The 18076-nt window shown below is 38.5% G+C and overlaps 1 protein-coding gene across 7 annotated transcripts in view; it reads right to left on the bottom strand.

Moving 5' to 3' along the window:
- The window catches only part of FLRT2 (fibronectin leucine rich transmembrane protein 2), a 133233-nt gene that overhangs the window by 29348 nt on the left and 85809 nt on the right, over nt 1–18076 (bottom strand). The gene's annotated exons all lie outside the window — the stretch shown is intronic.

Below are 18076 nucleotides of genomic sequence, written 5' to 3'. Positions count from 1 at the left end.
GATAGATAGATAGATAGATAGATAGATAGATAGATAGATAGATAGATAGATAGAGTCCCCTTCTTTCTTCTCTCATTTTTGCTGACATCAGGAAAATTTAGAAAAATGACAACAGTAATATAATGCATTAGCATAAGGAATAAATAAAAGATTATTGGGTCGGGGAGAAAAACTAATATGTTCGTTGATGTAACCTCATTTCTCAGTTATGTTTTAACACTTATTTTTAACTAAAGTAAGTTATTTTTATACCTTATAAGTTATTTATGGTTCTCAGCAATCAACCCAATTAAGCAATGCTTTCTGGTGTTCAGTCCTATATCTTGTGTTAAGTCTTATATAGTCCTGCACAGATTTTACTGCCCTTAATCATTGACCCCTTGTGACTACACTGAGATTTATTACCTTGTTCTCAGTTTAACACATGTGCATGGTAGGTTGTGGCCTAAATATCCTTATTCCTTTAAACTATTAAACCATCACTAGTTTTCTGAAGTCCGGAAAGCGTAGCAATTAAAACTTTGTACTGTATGCAGTCCATCTGATATTTTATTCTAGATCTCTTCATGTTGTTTTTTATACTAAACCATGTCAACAATGGATTATAAAGTAGCTGCTCATTTAACCATACTTTCTCTTCAATTACTGCTACTCCTTTCAGGGCTCTTGGTGTTTCTCTATTGATTTAAATGGCTCCCTGTTTATGACTGATTTGGTATGCATGTATCAATGTGTGGTACCAATCACAGGGATGATGTTTAAATAAGAAAATTCATCACTACATTGTGCATGCATAAATAGCATAGGTTTTTCTCTCTCTGTATATAATGTTTTTCCTAACAAAATGTGCTTGCCTTGATAAATTTCCAGCTTCATGGAACCAATGCATTTCCCCCCATCCCAATAACACCAGAGCATTGTGTTGAGTTTATAGGATATTTGGTAGGACATAAACAGCTGAACTAGGATTTGGATTTATTTTTTTTTAATTGACAGGGAAAATCGACTCTTTTGCAGTCAAAATTCTCTGATAATCAAATTGAAGGTTGCTGCACTGGATGAATCTGAGACTCAGAGGGAAACAAGAACAAATTGAGTTTTCTCTTCCAGCCTCCTTATCTCTTTCCAGGTCTGTGTAAAGTTGTATTAATAAAATTTGCTACATGGTCTACCTCCATGATCTATGTTCCAATGGAAAAGCCAGAGTTATCCATATAAAATTCTGCCACAAAGAGCAGTATAACAGCAGGTTTAACAAATATGCTGTTTCTTTCCTTAACCCTAACAGTCCAACATTATGAGTAAGTGCTAAAACTCATAAATAGCAGTTTTCAGTGATATGGCCTATATGTCCCTGTACCATATAAAACTTTTCAGTGATTATAAGTACTTGTTCCATAGCCCTAGGTTGATTTAAATGTTATTACCCTTTTAGAAATGAAAACAATCATTAGAAAAAGCAGAAGTGCTTCAACCTATGGTTGAAACTATGGTTGAACCTATGGTTCAGAAGGCAGAAGTGTCATGTAGAGCCTTTGCAAACAGAATTCCTTTCATAACTACTGTCATTTATTACCTTGTGGGCCAAAGTCATGACACTGTTTTTGACTTTCAAATCCCTAACGGTCTAGATCAAATGTATTTTAGGAGGAGAGAGTGGGACATTACTTTTTTAAATAATCAGTTAAAATTATACTAAGCACTTTCCTAAAAGTAGTTAGAATGGAAGTCATTACGGTTATGTCTCTTTTTAAAAGATACCTTTTAACTTTTCTTTGCAATAGCTAACATACTAATTATTAAAATATTATAATATTGTAGTTACTTTAAAAAGTCAAATCATCTGAATGTTCTAAGTCTCTGGCTTGTGATACATAACAAGTTCTCCCTCCTTTCCACCTAACACCTCAAAATCCACAAGAAATTATGATGCAGCAGAATGAGACACAATATGAATCAGGACTTGGTCTCCCTTGATATACTGTATTTTCTGGCGTATAAGACTATTTTTTAACCAAGGAAAATCTTCTCAAAAGTCAGGGGTCGTCTTATATGCTGGGTGTCATCTTATAGAGCAGACTGGAAAATCTGTGGTCGCCGCATATGGTGGGGGGAGCTCAAAAATGGCCGCGGGCACATCCCTGCCATATGTGGCGATTGTATGAAAGCAGCTATTGCTCTGATAGTCTTGGAGACAGGGAGGGCTGGGCAGGCAGGGAGAGCTGACCAGTCCAAGCAGGCTTTGTATACAAGGTTTCCTGCTAAGTACCTGCATGTCATAAGCATTTGAATTAAAATTACCATATTGAAATCAAATCTGATGTTTTTTAAATTTTTATTTGGTGTGCGTTGGAAGAGGGGTAGTCTTATACGGTGAATATATGTGTTATCTTTTCTGCCATATCTCCAAATTTTCTAAAAGTCCTTGAGGTTCTTTTTCCTTCTCCCATTTTTTATGAGGAGGAATCTATGTTGTACTGTTCCTTGAGTTAAATTTGGCTTATGGAGAAGCCAGTAATCGAACTAGTAGATTGCAGAAAACTATAGTGAGACAGAGCTGAAAGATTTCTTGTTATTAAGCAATGCCAAAAAAGGCAAAAAGGGGGTTCTCTGTTGGCCTGAAAACCAAACAATGTATGCATTGAATTTATACAATACCTTTCTCCTGGGATGGGATGTAAGTTGTATTGATACAGGACAGGAAATAATCCCTTGGGTGGATAAATGGGTAACATAACTGGAGTATGTGAAGTCAAAGGCTTTCATGGCCAGCATCCATAGGTTTTTGTGGGTTTTTCGGGCTATGTGACCATGTTCTAGAAGAGTTTCTTCCTGACATTTCACCAGCATCTGTGGCTGGCATCTTCAGAGAATGCTTGCCTGGAAAGGACTTGGGTATATATATTGTGTGACCTGCAAAGACAGGAGTGATTTGCATGCGTATTGTTCTGTTGCTAATGGTAGGTCTCAGGGTGGGAGGGCCTGCAAAAGAGGATTAGTGTCTGCTTGATAGTGCTCATTGTCTGCTGGGAGATTTCTCATTTGCATTTGTTGAGTCTTTACTTGCTATTTTTCAGGACTGGTAGCCAAACCTTGCAGACTGGGCCAGCCAGAAAAATCAGCAGTAGCAGAACATGCCACAAACCATCCTGGACATAAAATGCTGTTTGAAAACACTGAATTTCTGGACCATGCCAACCACTACCATGTCAGGATGCACAGGGAAGCCATTGAAATACACAAACACCTGGACAATTTCAACCGGAAAGAGGAAACCCTCAAAGTAAACAGTCCTGAAAAATAGCACTAGATCTTTCCCTGACACAATGAATAATCAAGTTGTGATTCTAGTGTCTCCAACTGTTTTCTTTATTTCAGGGTGGAGTCACACAGATTCCTCATCATTGGCCGTTTAATCCACATATGCTATCCTGCTGTGGTTTTTCTGAAAAGAGAAGGATAGGAGGAGTAATATCGATATACTGGACAGGAGTAGATTCATTTTTCCTTATTTATTTATGAAACTAACAGCTTTGCCCTGATCAAACTCTGAAGCACACAAGAAGCACTGTTGCAGGGATGCTGATCTTTACAATCTCACCAGGTGAGATGGATTTTTCCTCAGAACAAACAGGAGTTTTCACATGGGACAATATATATCAATTAGAGGGAGTAGTGGATTGCAGTCCCTTTCAAATTACACAAACCCACTGGGTGACCTTGGGCAAGCCACCTGCTCTCAGCCTCAGAGGAAGACAATGGTAAACTTCTTCTGAACAAATCTTGCCAAGAAAACCCCATGATAGGGTTGACATAAGTCAGAAATGACTTGAGGCACACAAAAGCAAGTGCTACGATCCCATGTTAAGAGTCATGGTTCTGTTCTATGGATTCCTGCAGTTTGTAGTTTGCATATTTTATTAAAATACAATAAAAAGTAAAGAAAAAAACAGCAATGGGTATTCAGATATTGTGCATGTAGCTCTTGGTTAGCCCTAGGGTGCTGGGTAATTTTTATTATATTCTCACACTTCTCTTGGTTCAGAAACGAATACACACACTGTTGCAAACAAAAGCTAAGATCAGCACATATGCTACCCTTAATTATCTTCAACTCTTTCCATCACTTGAGGAAGTGTGGTCTTATAGGTACTGCTGAATCCGAAAACACCTTGTATACAAGGAGGAAAAGGCAAACAAATACCTTGGATGGCTTTAAGGATTCATCTTGTTTTAATACCTGCTGAGAGAATTCCAGAAGTGAATACTTTGGCATTGTTACTATTGATGAGCAGAACATTTTTTTGTTGTTGTTAAAGGTAGGTGAATGCTAGAAAACAATTCCACATCATCAAAATTTGTTGGTGTTTTGTTTTTAACCCAGCAATTAGTTCTAGCATTGCTCTGTTTGGTATTCATGTTCAGTTTCTGCCTTTTTTCTGTCAATTTCTGGGCCAGCTTGAGCTGCTCCAGTTTCCTTTTGACACTGATCTTTTGAGAAAGTGCAATTCAGCACAGGTTAATGGAGAAAACATATACTACACTAGTGGCAAAATATTTGCTACAAAGATATTTTCAGCCTGTGTTAGGTAATGAACAGATCACAACATGCATTACCAAACAAATCACAATTAATGGACGCACTATACATTCTCTGTTATCCTAGAGTACTGTTCAGTGTCAGTCCAGGGTTCAAGAATCAATTTTGATGGGACAAATTAATGCTGAAGCATCAATACTTTACTACATCGATACATCAAGACCTTAATAATTTACCTGCCATTCCTTCTCAGTCTCATCATTAGAATTTAATCATTTGTAGAAACTGCTAACAAGGCCTATGCTTTCTTCTTCTCATCATTTGCATTATAATCTTCCATTTTCTTCCCTTCCGTTCCCACTCCTTACACTTATTTGATTTGCATAGTTTTAAAGTATCTCTGCGCAGTGTATTAGTTTTTGTCCAATTTTTTTCTAAATGGAGTAAGAGTACAAGCTTCCAAAAGGATTCTCAGAAGAATATGGAAAAGAAGGACGGGGGTAAATTCAAAACCAGGAATGAAGCTTCTGAAGCATTAGGTGAATAAGACCATCAGTTCAACTGCCCCCTTCAGCACTCCAGTGAAATATTTACAGTAACACTATCTCCACCACTTCTGAACAGCAGCAGGTAAAATGAAGCCAAGCACCTTAAACAGCATCTTCCATTATACAATGCAACCAGCCTGTCCCAGATATCTTACTGCAAGAATAATGAAAGCAAACATAATGGAGTATCCTTCGCTGGCTTGTGTTCAATGAGGCATGGACTAAGATTAAAAGGGAATGTTCTTAGCCTACTTTTGATATATATAATTTTGCCACCGTAATCTTACCAAGATTATTTCATTTTCAGTAGTACATCCTCTCTCTCTCTCTCTCTCTCTCTCTCTCACACACACACACACACACACACATACGGATTTGCGACTGAATTGTTTAAAGAACGGAGAATCTCAACAGAAAGTCCTATTATTTGCATGAACCCTGCCATACCTCATTTTTCAAGTAACCAAGCTTTAGCATATCAGCATCAGATTTGTGTAAGTAAATACAGTATCCATTTGCATGGACAACTTTAGGGCTGCTGCATGGCAAATGTACATTAATTTTGCCTACAGCATTCCGTATAACTAGCAAACTGTCACTGGAGAACCCAGCTAATTTTCTGGTTCGTTTGAGATTTTGCCATAAGCCAGATGGGTAAAGAGATTTTCTCCTTGTAGCAAACTGAAGCTGCTACCTCATGTCTTTTCTTGTGAGCAAAGTTAGTCTTGTATTTAACAAGGTAACAGCATTCTGGGACAATTAACTGTTGTAGGACAAATGATATTAACTCAAAAATAACATAGTTTTGTTGCATATTTCATGGCCACAGAGTAGTTCATGGATACTGCACATAACAATGATTTTGAACCTGGCCAAAGTCTGCTGTCCCAGAGTAAACTTTCTTGTCCAGAATCATTGCTAGAAAGGTAGTCAAGGTCAGGCTGGTAGTAAGGGGGATATCTCAGACAAATGAGTGTGAGAACTACATGGAAGGGCAGAAAATTGTTGTTTAATTTATTATTACTATATGTTTACTTGGGTGGAAGAGGAGAGACACATGCAGGTTTTTATTTCTCAAATTCCTAAATAAATAAACTACCCTGAATACAGGTGGCCCTTGGTATATGCTGGGGTTTGGTTCCAGGAACTCCCTGGATACCAAAATCAGTGTATGCTCAAGTCCAATTATATACAGTGGAGTAGTAAAATGGTGTCCCTTTATATAAAATGGCAAAATCAAGGTTTGCTTTTTGGATTTTTAAAAATGTTTTCAAGATGTGGATGGTTTCATCCATGGATGCAGAATCCATTAATACAGAAGGGCAACTGTATTATGTTCTTGGAAGGGCATTGTTTTCTGTTGTGCCTGAGAGAATAAAATGTCTACAGCTAGTTTTGAGCCTATTCTGTACCTAACAAGAGGGGTGTTTAGAAGTAGATTTAGACCAGGCAATTGTGTGACACAAACCCTCACAATTGGCTATGCTGGCTAGGGCTAATAGGAGTTACCATCCATTAACATCAGGAGGGACAGAAAGTATCCCCCAGTAGATATCTTTAAGTCCATTTGCAAAACTACAAAACATTCCTAACATAGAAAATATGCTCCATGTGCTTAAAAAGGCATTATGTGCATCCAGCCATTTAAATAAATAAATAAATAAATCTTAAGGTTTCTTGAAAAAAATCTACAACAGAATATAAACTGTCCATATAACATAGTAAGAGCAGTAGAATAAAGAAGTATTAAATCTTATCAATGAACAGTTGAAATATTAATCAGTTAAGAACATAATTAAATTTAAAAACAGAGATTAAAGCACAAAGAAAAAAATACCTAGTTGGAGAAACACTGCTGGAAATAAAATAGGTTTTAAATGCTATTCATTTAAAGGTCATCAATATGGGGACCAGACAAGCTTCAGTCAGTAGGGAATTCCAAAGTCTGGGCACAGATGTTGGGAAGTCCTCTTATTGAGTTCTTGCCAAATGGATTACAGATGTTGGCAAGAAAGAGTGAAAGCCTCTCCAGAAGATCTCAGTACCAACGCAGGCTTTATATGGGAAGAGCAGAAATTCTGGGGTAATGCAGACATCAGTTTTTTTTAGCAGAACAATGAGACTAACCTCATTCACACATTCTGGGTTTGTTATTTATGCTATGGAGCCACATCTATGTGCAACTCTGCAAATTCGGCTGCTCAAACATGTCAGCACTCAAATAAACATGGAGACCACGATGTCTATGTATTCAAAAGGTGTTCAAGGCATGCAGAGTTTAAATCTGAATATATTTGGTTATTCATAACTGCCAATGATACAAATCTTTTTTAAAAACTTGGAAAAATATCCAGTATTGATTATCCTGGGATAAGTGGGGGTTTTTTGGTAGCCTCCCCCAAAACTTAACCAGGTGCATTTGAGATGCATGTGAACAACACAGATTCAACCCAGATTCATTCTGGATTATTTTCACTGTCTGAATAATCCCTAAAACAGCCTAGACCTGAGCATTTTAACCATTCCTCTGAATTATGACTGGACGTGGAATAGCAACAGCTATAGCTGGTGCCATCTGATAATCAGATGATTCTTATAACTAGGCCAGGTCAATACTGTAGCCTTTAAAGCCGGTTGAACTGTCTGAGGAGTCTTCAGTGGCAGCCCTATGAAGACAGCACTGCAGCTATCTACATTAGAGATAACTGAGATATGGCAAATATATCTGTTCATTTACCAGCTTTAGGTTGTATCCAGGTAAAGTCAATAAGAATTTTCATGCCGCTTAATCATATAAACCCCATAGGGTTTAAATGTAAAGCAAATGCTGTAGGGATTTTGATCATGGTTATGCTGGGGTGAAAGAACTAATTCTTCTGCACTACTGTCCTGTTCATATCCCACCATGACTTAAATGTTATAGATTGTATATAATTGCTCGCATGCAGTTATATACTTGATCCTATGATATACATCTGTACCTCAAACCAGTTCTAGTTAAGCTTGTTATAGGTACTCAAATAAGCTGTTGTCCATCCTGACCAAGGTCGCCTTTGCCATCTGGCCAAATGTTTGCTTTTGGCTCAGGTTAATTGCCAAGGAAAAACCCCTTTAAATCTTCATGCTTTCTAATGATTTAGCAGATGCAAAAGGGAGAAATGGCTACGTTTATTTCTGTATGGAAGGTTGCAACTCTTCCCCGATTTTCTTGGGCACCCCTCCAAAAATATAACAGTATGTGTCAGCCAGTGAGCGAATGGTGGGGGACGGAAGGAGGGATCCCATTGAAGTAACAAGTTAAAGTCATAACTTCTTGTCTCTTTGTCCCCATGCTTAAACCACTGAACCATACTACTTTCCGAGCCTACGAATCCATGCTTTGAAAAACTTGGCCCTCAACTGCCACAGCCCCGCTGTGTGCCTGCTTCCCTTTCTTCAGCCTCTTGTACCAATCTCACAGTAATTCAATGCAAGTACAAGGCAGGGAATTGGAGTCACAGTAGGGAATTCACTGCAATGAAAGCTCTTACCAAAGTTTCTCTGTTTACTAGAAGAGTGGAAATGGGCAGTGTGATTTACGATGTTAAAATTAAGCGAGTGTACGGTTGCCCCTGATGCTGTGTTACAGATTGCCAAGGGATGGCAATAATCTAAGTGGGAATAATATATGCGGTAGGGAGGCAGAAACTCTTTGCTACAAGTTGCCAATTGTTAATTATCATTTCTTTGTTTCCATTCTGCTGCTTCAAAGGGAAGATAACAGAAAGACACTATCTGCCCGTCACTATTCGCCTGACATAAAGCTTTTGTGATATTTCATCTGGACAAGCATCAGAGTACATTCCAATAGTGAAAGCCAACACTACTGATTTGACTACCATATCAATGGAGAAGTAAATCCATTCTGGGTTTTAGTTTGAACTTTTAAGGAGATAGCCAAGGTGTTGAAATCCAAACAGGATGAGCAAAACATCTTCGATAGATCCTTAAAAGTCAAGGTACAAAGCAAAGCATATTCACCCCTCCACCAACATGACAGCCACCAGCTGCCATCAAACTTCCAACAGTGCATTTGAGTAAAACAAAGAGAAATGGAAGCAAATATTTGAGTCACTATTAACAATAGTCAAATACAGACATAGGCAAGGTTTGTTTTTTTAAAAAATCAAGTGAAAACATGCCTCAGCTGGTTTATAAATCTACAAGCATGTGCAAGTATTGCTAAACTGATGTCTGAAGGTAGGAACATGGGAGCTGTTCAGATAATTACCCAATATTTGGGTTAACCTACTACTTTCTCTTGATTTGCCAGGAAATCTTGAAACAATATGAGCCATTTTCTTACGGGCTAATCTGTTTTTTTTTCTGATTCTGGTAAAAATACAAGCCCCAAAGCTATTAAGGTTGAGTAATAAATAAATACACACACACACACACACACACAATATTTCCACAAAGTATTAGATCATATAACCAGCCGCTTAAGCCTAGGGGCCATATTCACTAACACCCAGGAACTCTAGAGTAAGATTGTTCATGTCTTCTACAAAAAAGAATTGCTTGAGGTTTAGATTTATTTCCTTTTCAGATAAAAGCTATGAAGAAGATCCTATGAGGGGAAGGAGCTCATTCAGCAGACTTTAACAGAGGCAATTTCTTCTCCTTCACACAACTCTCTTGCCTGCAATGGAATAATATCCATTCTTTAGCCCTCATGCCACTTGAAACTGTTCTCCAGATGTCTTTCTAACCCTGCAATGCAAATACTGAGTGTGCACAGAGGGGGCTATGTTGAAATGGGGAATCATCTTCTGATAGACATATATCACTATGAGGTTCCTATTGGATTCTAGCTTATTCAGGAGGGAGAGGAGGTTAGCTTCTTGGTGCTCCCAAGATGCAGGAGTTTCATCAAAGCCAAGAAGTTGTTATATGCAAAATACATATAATGCCCATACAACATACTGTATATACTCATGTATAAGCCTAGAAATTTAGGTTAAAAAATTGACCCCAAAAACCTGAGTCGACTTATCTACGGGTCAGTGTAAGTACTGTACTTTAACTCTTATTTAAAAGAAGGAACCATCTCCTGATGAAAAGCAAAATTATACTATGTGAAGCTCTGACCCCCCTCTATTCTCTCATCCATCCAGACTTAAGAACAAGAACATAGAGTTATGTCTGCTGGAATTTTATAAGTTCTTTGACATTATTTTGCTTTGCTTCATCCTTTAGATCCTTTGTTATATGCCCCTAAATTTTACCCTCGACTTATCCACAGGTCATAGCAAAAACCCATAATTTTGGCCCCAAAACTTGCCCTTAACTTATACATGAGGTCGACTTATAGTTGAGTATATATGGTAAATGTCTCCGTCTGTGGAATAGTTCCCAGTGCAGTGCCTCCATATGCTACTGTCCACAGCTGTGCCTGTCAGGCTTTCAAGAGTCAGATGAAATAACTTGTTTGCAAACCATCTAAAATTTCCCAATTAGTTTATTGGTGATTTTAAAAACACCAAAATGAAGATAAATAAAAAAACTAAGGTTGGATCTATTCCAGGATTTGCTTTCCATGGAAAACAGCCCTCCATTCACAAAATATACTTTCACTTGGTTCGGAGGGAGTGACCCTTCTTTACTCCATACCAGTTTACTCTGTTCAGTATTATGCCCTGACCCACTCTGTAGCATTTTAAGGAGTTTGGAAAGGATTCCATGGAAGCAAGGAAGTAAGTCTGCTTGTTATCTCATGAGCACTTTGAATCTACTTTGCAGAGGAAGATGATATATATCGGGTAATTCGTCTCATACTAGAACAGGCCTTCTTACGCACCCCTGTATACATATTTTTGAGAGATCAATGACCTTTCAGGAATGCCAGGCCAGGTTCCCAGAAAAAAAGGAACTTATCCCTGATGCATGTAGACATCCAGATAAACAAGGCCCTCAAATATTAAGTGTTCCTTCTTTCCCCCAAGTAGTCTGCATTTCCTCTCAAAACTTGAGACAAAGGATCTCTTTGCACCCAAAGCAGTAAGCCAATCTCTCTCTGCCTCTCCCCTTTTGAGTCTGCAGTCCAACTTCCAAATCCATCCATCTCAGGGATATCTTGACTAAATCATTCTTTCTGTCACACTAAAATTAAAGCCATTAACCAGTTTGGGATCCCACTGTCGATTCCTGGGAAAAGACATTCAGACTTTGTTACCAGGCCAGATAGACCATCACTTGGGGCGAGTTTTAAAGAATAAATATGGTTTCAGAAACTAACATCTGTGCACACAACTGGCATACATACTTGTGTTCTGTGTCACCCTCAGACTGAGCCACTCCAGCTCTACAGGGCCTTTTTATTGTCAGGTAATTAAAATTTCACTGCAAACCCCTAAAAACTCTGCTATCCCATTTCCATACTTCCATTTCAGTTAGCTCTGTATGCTGTGTCTGTTTGAAGGGCTGTCGTGTGTGTGTGTGTGTGTGTGTGTTTGCACTCTGCAATTTTCTAAATAAAACCTTCTTAATTCACCCAAGACCCAGAGTACTCCTCATTCAGCACTGGTATAAACTTGTGCACATGGTTCAAAGGCTACCCAAGCCTCTCGCAAAGTTAATTTCCCCAACAATTGAAGTAATGCTGACAGTTGGGAGAGAACCCCGAGTCCCCACCCCAGTCACTAGTTCTTTAGGCAACAGCCTCATAGGCAGACATCTACTCCCCGTAAGGATGTGCGTTCAACAATGATGCTTGCAGCTGTTTCTTTTCCTTCCCATCCCTCTGCTGTTCACCATACTGTTTATTTTAGATTGTACACTCCTTGAATCAGAAAATTATTTGGGGCTCTGTAAAGCACTTTGCTTTGGTGATGGTGTTGTGCAGTCGGCTCTCTGTAACCAGACTCTGCATACACAAATTCAAGCATTTATGACTTGAAAATATTTGTTAAAAAATCCAAAAAGTAATCCTTGACTTTACTAGTTTATCTAAGCAACACCATTTTACTATGCTATTGTATATAATGAGACTTGAGCGTCCACGGATTTGGATATCCACAAAGGGTCCTGGAACCAAACCTCAGTGGATACCAAGGGCCCACTGTATATGTTGCTAGAATGCTGTTGTTGCCACTATTGTCATTATTTCCTAATTTCAAACATACAATGCAGATGTTCAGTGACATACAATTTAAAACTAACTTTTCATGAGAGCCTGAAATGTGCATCTTGTCAGCTCCTTAAAAAGCCAGTCATGCAAATGTGCCTGGGCTGTAAAGATAAAAGGGATATGAATACATCTAAAGGGATTTTATGTAGAGAATTCAATGAATATTTGTCACAGTTCCTTTACCGGCACCTTGCAATTTCTCTTCTGAGGGCCAAATTCATTGCAGGAATGCTCTGTGCAATTGACTCAGGCAGAGTCTGAATTACAAAAGTTGGCATTGCCAATTAAGATTTATGGCTGTACTCCAGAATCTGAAAAGCAGAGGAACTTTTGAGGGAGGCGAAGAGACACAAGCTTTTCAAAGCCTTTTCTCTACCTGAAAAGCATGTTCTTTTTTTAAAAAAGATTTTATTCATTCCAAAGCAATTACAGCCATTCTTCTTCTAAGGCACAAGGCTAAAATTAAGGAACAGATTCAGATCTGTTATATATATAGTAATATAAATATAGTTAAACTCATAATGTCATTTTAGATGCTTTCTAAACTGAAATAATATTGTCTTTCAAGAATATGTCCACAGCAGGTGTATACCATGGATTTAAATTGACAATAAAAGCTAAGATGTGGCTATAGGAAGTGTTTAACCTTTCACAGGATAATGACCACTGAATGTGTTAAAACCAGAGTTGTTTATTCAACCAAAGACTGAAAGATGCCCATCAAGTGGAAAGAGATGTTCTGTTTACATGGGCAACAATTTCTCATCTTCCATGTCAGGGATAGGAAAACTAATTTTAGGCTTACAAGATCTACTTTGTATTATATTAATACACAAGATCTACAGTAAGATGCAAAAGGCATCTACTTAGTACTAAAAAAAATCTGAAATGAGGATCATTTGAGTACTACAACTGAAATGACCTCATCAATGCCTTTAAACACACACACACACACACACGTACACACAAATCATTCCTCCTTACTTCTTCACTCCTCCATTTTTTCATTTGAGCATTATAATTATGCAAGGGGGGTAATTCCGTTCTTATCATTGTTAGTCAACTAAGAGTTACAATTACTTACCAATTGACCCCAAAATATCCAGAGTTCTACCAATAATTCCAGAGGTATGTTCTGCCTACACCAGTACTATATTTTTAACATAATATTCCCACCAATTTAGACTGTACAACCAGCTCCTTGTAGAAGCTTTTGCCTGTGCTGGAAAGGTATATATATGTATCTTCATCGCTTTGGTAACTCTTTTATACATATGTTGGCAAAGAATTTAAATTCATAACACCAAACCTTCTCTCCCCACTCAACAGTGGTTCAATTCAAGACCATGCCAAATCATTTTAAGTAGTTTCTTCTAGTACTAGATGAAAAAATTCTCTTGACTTTAGTTCTGGACAGTATTTACCAACACATCACCTTATCCCTCTCATCACGAAAAAATCTGGATAGTCCTTACTGTACTCCATCAAGGGCAAGTCAGTCAGTTATGTCTTATCTCTTGAGTCCATTTTGTTATTTATCTCACGGAACCCAACAATGCTTAAAAACAGAAGGGTTCATAAACTTTGTCAGCCTGTACAATAATAATGAAATGAAAACACAACAGACTGTCTAAAATATGCAACATGCCCTTTCTTTATGGGGAAAGAATTTTGTATACTATGAAAAATTGAGTTGAAAGCAGTATTTTAAAGAAAATACCTCAAAGTTTGTTTTATTTTTTTAAAAAAAATAATAATAACCACAACCACTGCTAGGCAATTACAGCTATATCAAGGGACTCTAAAGACCTGAATAACAAAACGAGATATTAGGTTCAGTCACTCCTGAAGGATACTCAAGCATTTAATTCACTGTTCAAAATGAACATTTAGGCTGAAGATTCAGCTAGTGATGCAATGCATCATCAAACATTCTATACTACTTAAGAACCATCATTGGATTTCATTTGATGTAAGGAATAAAGTATGACTGTGTGTTAGAAAGAACCTTTTCTCCAGGCTGATTGGCTGAAATTTCACCCTGACATTTCTTCTGTCCTTTCACTGTTTTGCCAAGTCTGTGATTTTCTTTAAAATATATGTCATTTGTTAGATGAGTTTTGTAGCTCTTCTTCTGCTGCTTCTAAGAAATACTTATTAACAGAGTAAAGGTCAAAGATATCCTTGAAGGTAAAATCCTACTGTTGGGTTTAAAGAGATCCTATTTAACTTGGGCAAACTATATAATAGCTAAGTTTCTGAATTCTCTGCCTACCAAAAACAGACATGTTAGCTTGCAACACATACAGGAACTGCAAAATGAATTAAAAATTAAAGGAGTTGAAAAGCTGTTCCTGTAGATGGATCATAAAACCTTGAGAGGACAGCAAATCAGCCAGGACGATCCCAGCGAAAGTAAAAGGTAAGGTGAAAACAAGGAAAATTTCTCAAGACAAAGAGTACTTTTCTGTGGTTTTCCATCAATTGTGTAACACTATTTAACTCTCCATTCCTCAAGGTTCCAGTCGCCAAGCTTCACCAAGCCAGGAGCAATCTCTAGGCATCCGGTCCTTCAGTAATCCAAATGGAAGACTGGAATGTAGGGGAACAAATGAAAGTGGCATGGACCCAAAAAGTAACAATTAAACACTGATATTATATTAGTTGGAGCTTCATTTAGGCAGCAATTCCTATTTATGGTTCAGCAGTTTAGTAAAAATATAATCTTTTGGTGTGAGATGAATTGTGCCTAAAGCCACAATGCTCTACTTGCCTGTGACTAGCACAAATCAAAGTTGCACCCTGTGTCTCTGAAGCACATTCATGATGTGTCACTGGGAAATGGAAGCATCCCTTTGATTCTTAATGGTTCAGAGAAGCACTTCTAAGTATTTTTCTTTTCCTTGAACATGAAAGCATGTAACTTTAGCAGGGCCCCTCAGATTTCAGAACTCAGTCTACCCTTTTTTGTTTTCTTTAATATGTGGCTATTTTGTCAAAGGAGCAATGCTGAGAAAATTGACATCCACCCACACTTTCCACCATGTCCCTCAAACAGATCCTCCTAACAAAATGGATTCATGGGCAGCCAGCCTCTCTCTGCCTAAGGTAACAACAGCATTTATCCCTCATTATGTGTCTTTGCAAACATTACAGCATAGCAGAAAAACAAGGAGTGATTAAGTCAATAATTCAAATAAGAAAACCTCTTTTTAAAAACCTATCGACTGATGTTCAGCCTGCTTGCTCCCATATAGCAAAATGTAGCGTTTTCTGCTGCCTGTAGCCAGAAGCCTGAGATTGCAGAGGGACATGTACGGCATAAGAGAAATATGTGCTTAAAAATCCAGATGCATATCACAATACACAGAAAAAGAGAGAGAAGAGGCAAGAAAATGAATAGGAGATCATTTCAAAGGACAAGGTTCCTCTTTGTCATTGAAAAATTGTAGCAGAACTTTCTAAAAGGTCAAACTGTTAGTTCTGCCATTTGGAAAATAAAATGTTTTAGTGAATTTGACCAAATGCCAATGCCATCTACACTTCCTTCTGAAAATCAGCAAACTGAATCAAGAGAGACATAGGTCTTACTTCTACAAACGCAAAGAGCTTTTCACAAGTCTTCCTGATAGTCTAGTCAAATAGCACTGTAAAATATTGTTTGGGCCTTTGAACTTTAGTTGAAGGAGAATAATAAGGACAATAATAACATCCTCAAACCTAAAATTAAGCTTTACAAGTCACATAAAAATGAGACAAGCTAATCTTATTCTAGTACCACAAGGAACAATCTTTTGTGCAACAATGTCTCTCTGCTTGCACAAACCAGCCTTAAAATAAATATGTGGTGAATCATGTTAATTTAAAAACAAGAAATACATACATAAATAAAAAATAGCATTCGGATGATGCTCCTATGTAGGTCCTTCTAATCCCCAGTCTGTCATTCTGACTAGCAGGAATTTGCACAGCCTTTTTGAAGTCTTCTATTTAGCAAGGGTTGATTCATATATTGCACTAGATGGTCCTGTGGTAATTGGTTTCCACAGAGTGTGCACCTGAAAGGGAGCCTCAGCCAGTCATCTCTTTGACATAGATAAGTAGTGTTTGAGACAACTTAGTTATCAAAATCATGCTTACTATAATTTAGGGGTGAATCTAAAACGGTATGAATCTAATACACAGAGGGAAATACCCTAAAATCAAGGAATATATTTACTCAACTCCCATGTTATAATTCAGGGGTAGGCAATCTTTTTGAGTCAGGGGCCGGGTTGCTGTCCCTCAGACAACTGGGGGGCCGAAGCCAAAAAATAAATAATTAAATAATTTTTTAAAAAATTAAATTTAAAAATAAACCAGGACAAATGTAGGACAAAATTTTCAAATGGAAGACACTTTTTTTAAAAAAATGGAGGACACGTGAAAAAATTTGCTGATTTTTTAAGAAATGTTAATATAAATGCATGTTTCTGAGGCTTCCATAGACAATTGCCCCCCAAAGGCCCTGGCGGCAATCAGCGGCAGGACCAGGCTGGGGCCGGTCCCAAGGCCTCGCCGGGCCGCATCCGGCCTGCGGGCCGCAGGTTGCCTACCCCTGTTATAATTGAAACTATCCAGCTGCCTAGATTTAAATGCAGAGTGTGCACATGTTCAACACACTTAAACCTCTAAAGACACTGGGAATAAAGAATACAGTCTCTTTCTGAACAGCTCTTGGAGAGTGGGTATTCTTAGGTGCTTTCTGCACCGGCATTTGGGACGTCCTCCGGATGTCCCATTTTAAAAAAGGAGCGTCTCTTATAGACGCCCCAGGGCCTAGTACGGACTCCGTCTGTACAAGATGGCACCGGCCCTTCTACATGGCCGGCGCCATCTTTGCGTATCGGACGCTGAGCGTCCGTACGCGTCGTGTCCCTTGTGACGTAGCGAGTGCGCCCCTGGCGCCTCGCTATGTCGCAAACGCAACGGAAAAAGAAGCTCCATTTTGGAGCTTCTTTTTCGGTCCGCGCGGGAGTCGGGCTGTGTGGAGGCTCCGGCTCCCCCATGGACTAGCCGGCGGCGGCGGCAGACCACCGCAAAGCGGCGGTCTGTACCCCGCCTTAGATACATTTTATAGCTGTTGGATCCCTCTTTCCCTGGACTGCTGCTTTTCCTCCATGTGGTTTACAAGTCTTCCATATGCTGAATCAGCATACCTGGTACTAAAAGGGGAGAACAAAGGCATGCCTTTAACATCTGGACATGCTTTTAACAACATTTTATCTCCTTTGCATCCTTTAGGCTTGGATGAAACTCTAGGAAGTCTGGCTGCTGCTTCTGTACTCCTTCTTTGCTACCTCTAATCTCAGAAAAATCCCCCACTTGGGTGTGCCCTTCATCTTTCTAAAACCTCAAGTATAGTTTGGTTAAATTGTTCTGGTAGCAACATCATTTGCATTTGGTATAGCCAGCTGCTGTTGTACTGAATGCTTTGTTTTGTCATTGCAAAAACTGTGAGGGATGAATGAATAAAAGCATTAAACCTACTAGGTTGCATCCCAGTGTTACAACAATGATTGGTGTTTGTTTCTGTGTAATGGGCCAGCTTAATACTTTTTATTCCATATCACATCATTGTCTAAAACATAATTTTTCACCCACAACCACAGTCCTGTGCAATCAGCATTATAAAATGATATGGGCTTAGATGGCTCAAGGGTTCAGAAATAGGACCAGGGGCTTTCACAGATCAGGGTACTGTTTATAGTCTAGCTCAAGTTAATCAGCATCATCATTCAAAAATTATATTTTCAACAACAACCCCTTGACCTCTGAGAC

This window comes from Sceloporus undulatus, chromosome 1 (assembly GCF_019175285.1).
Source record: "Sceloporus undulatus isolate JIND9_A2432 ecotype Alabama chromosome 1, SceUnd_v1.1, whole genome shotgun sequence".
NCBI lineage: Eukaryota > Metazoa > Chordata > Lepidosauria > Squamata > Phrynosomatidae > Sceloporus > Sceloporus undulatus.
This window is presented reverse-complemented; position numbering and strand designations above follow the sequence as displayed.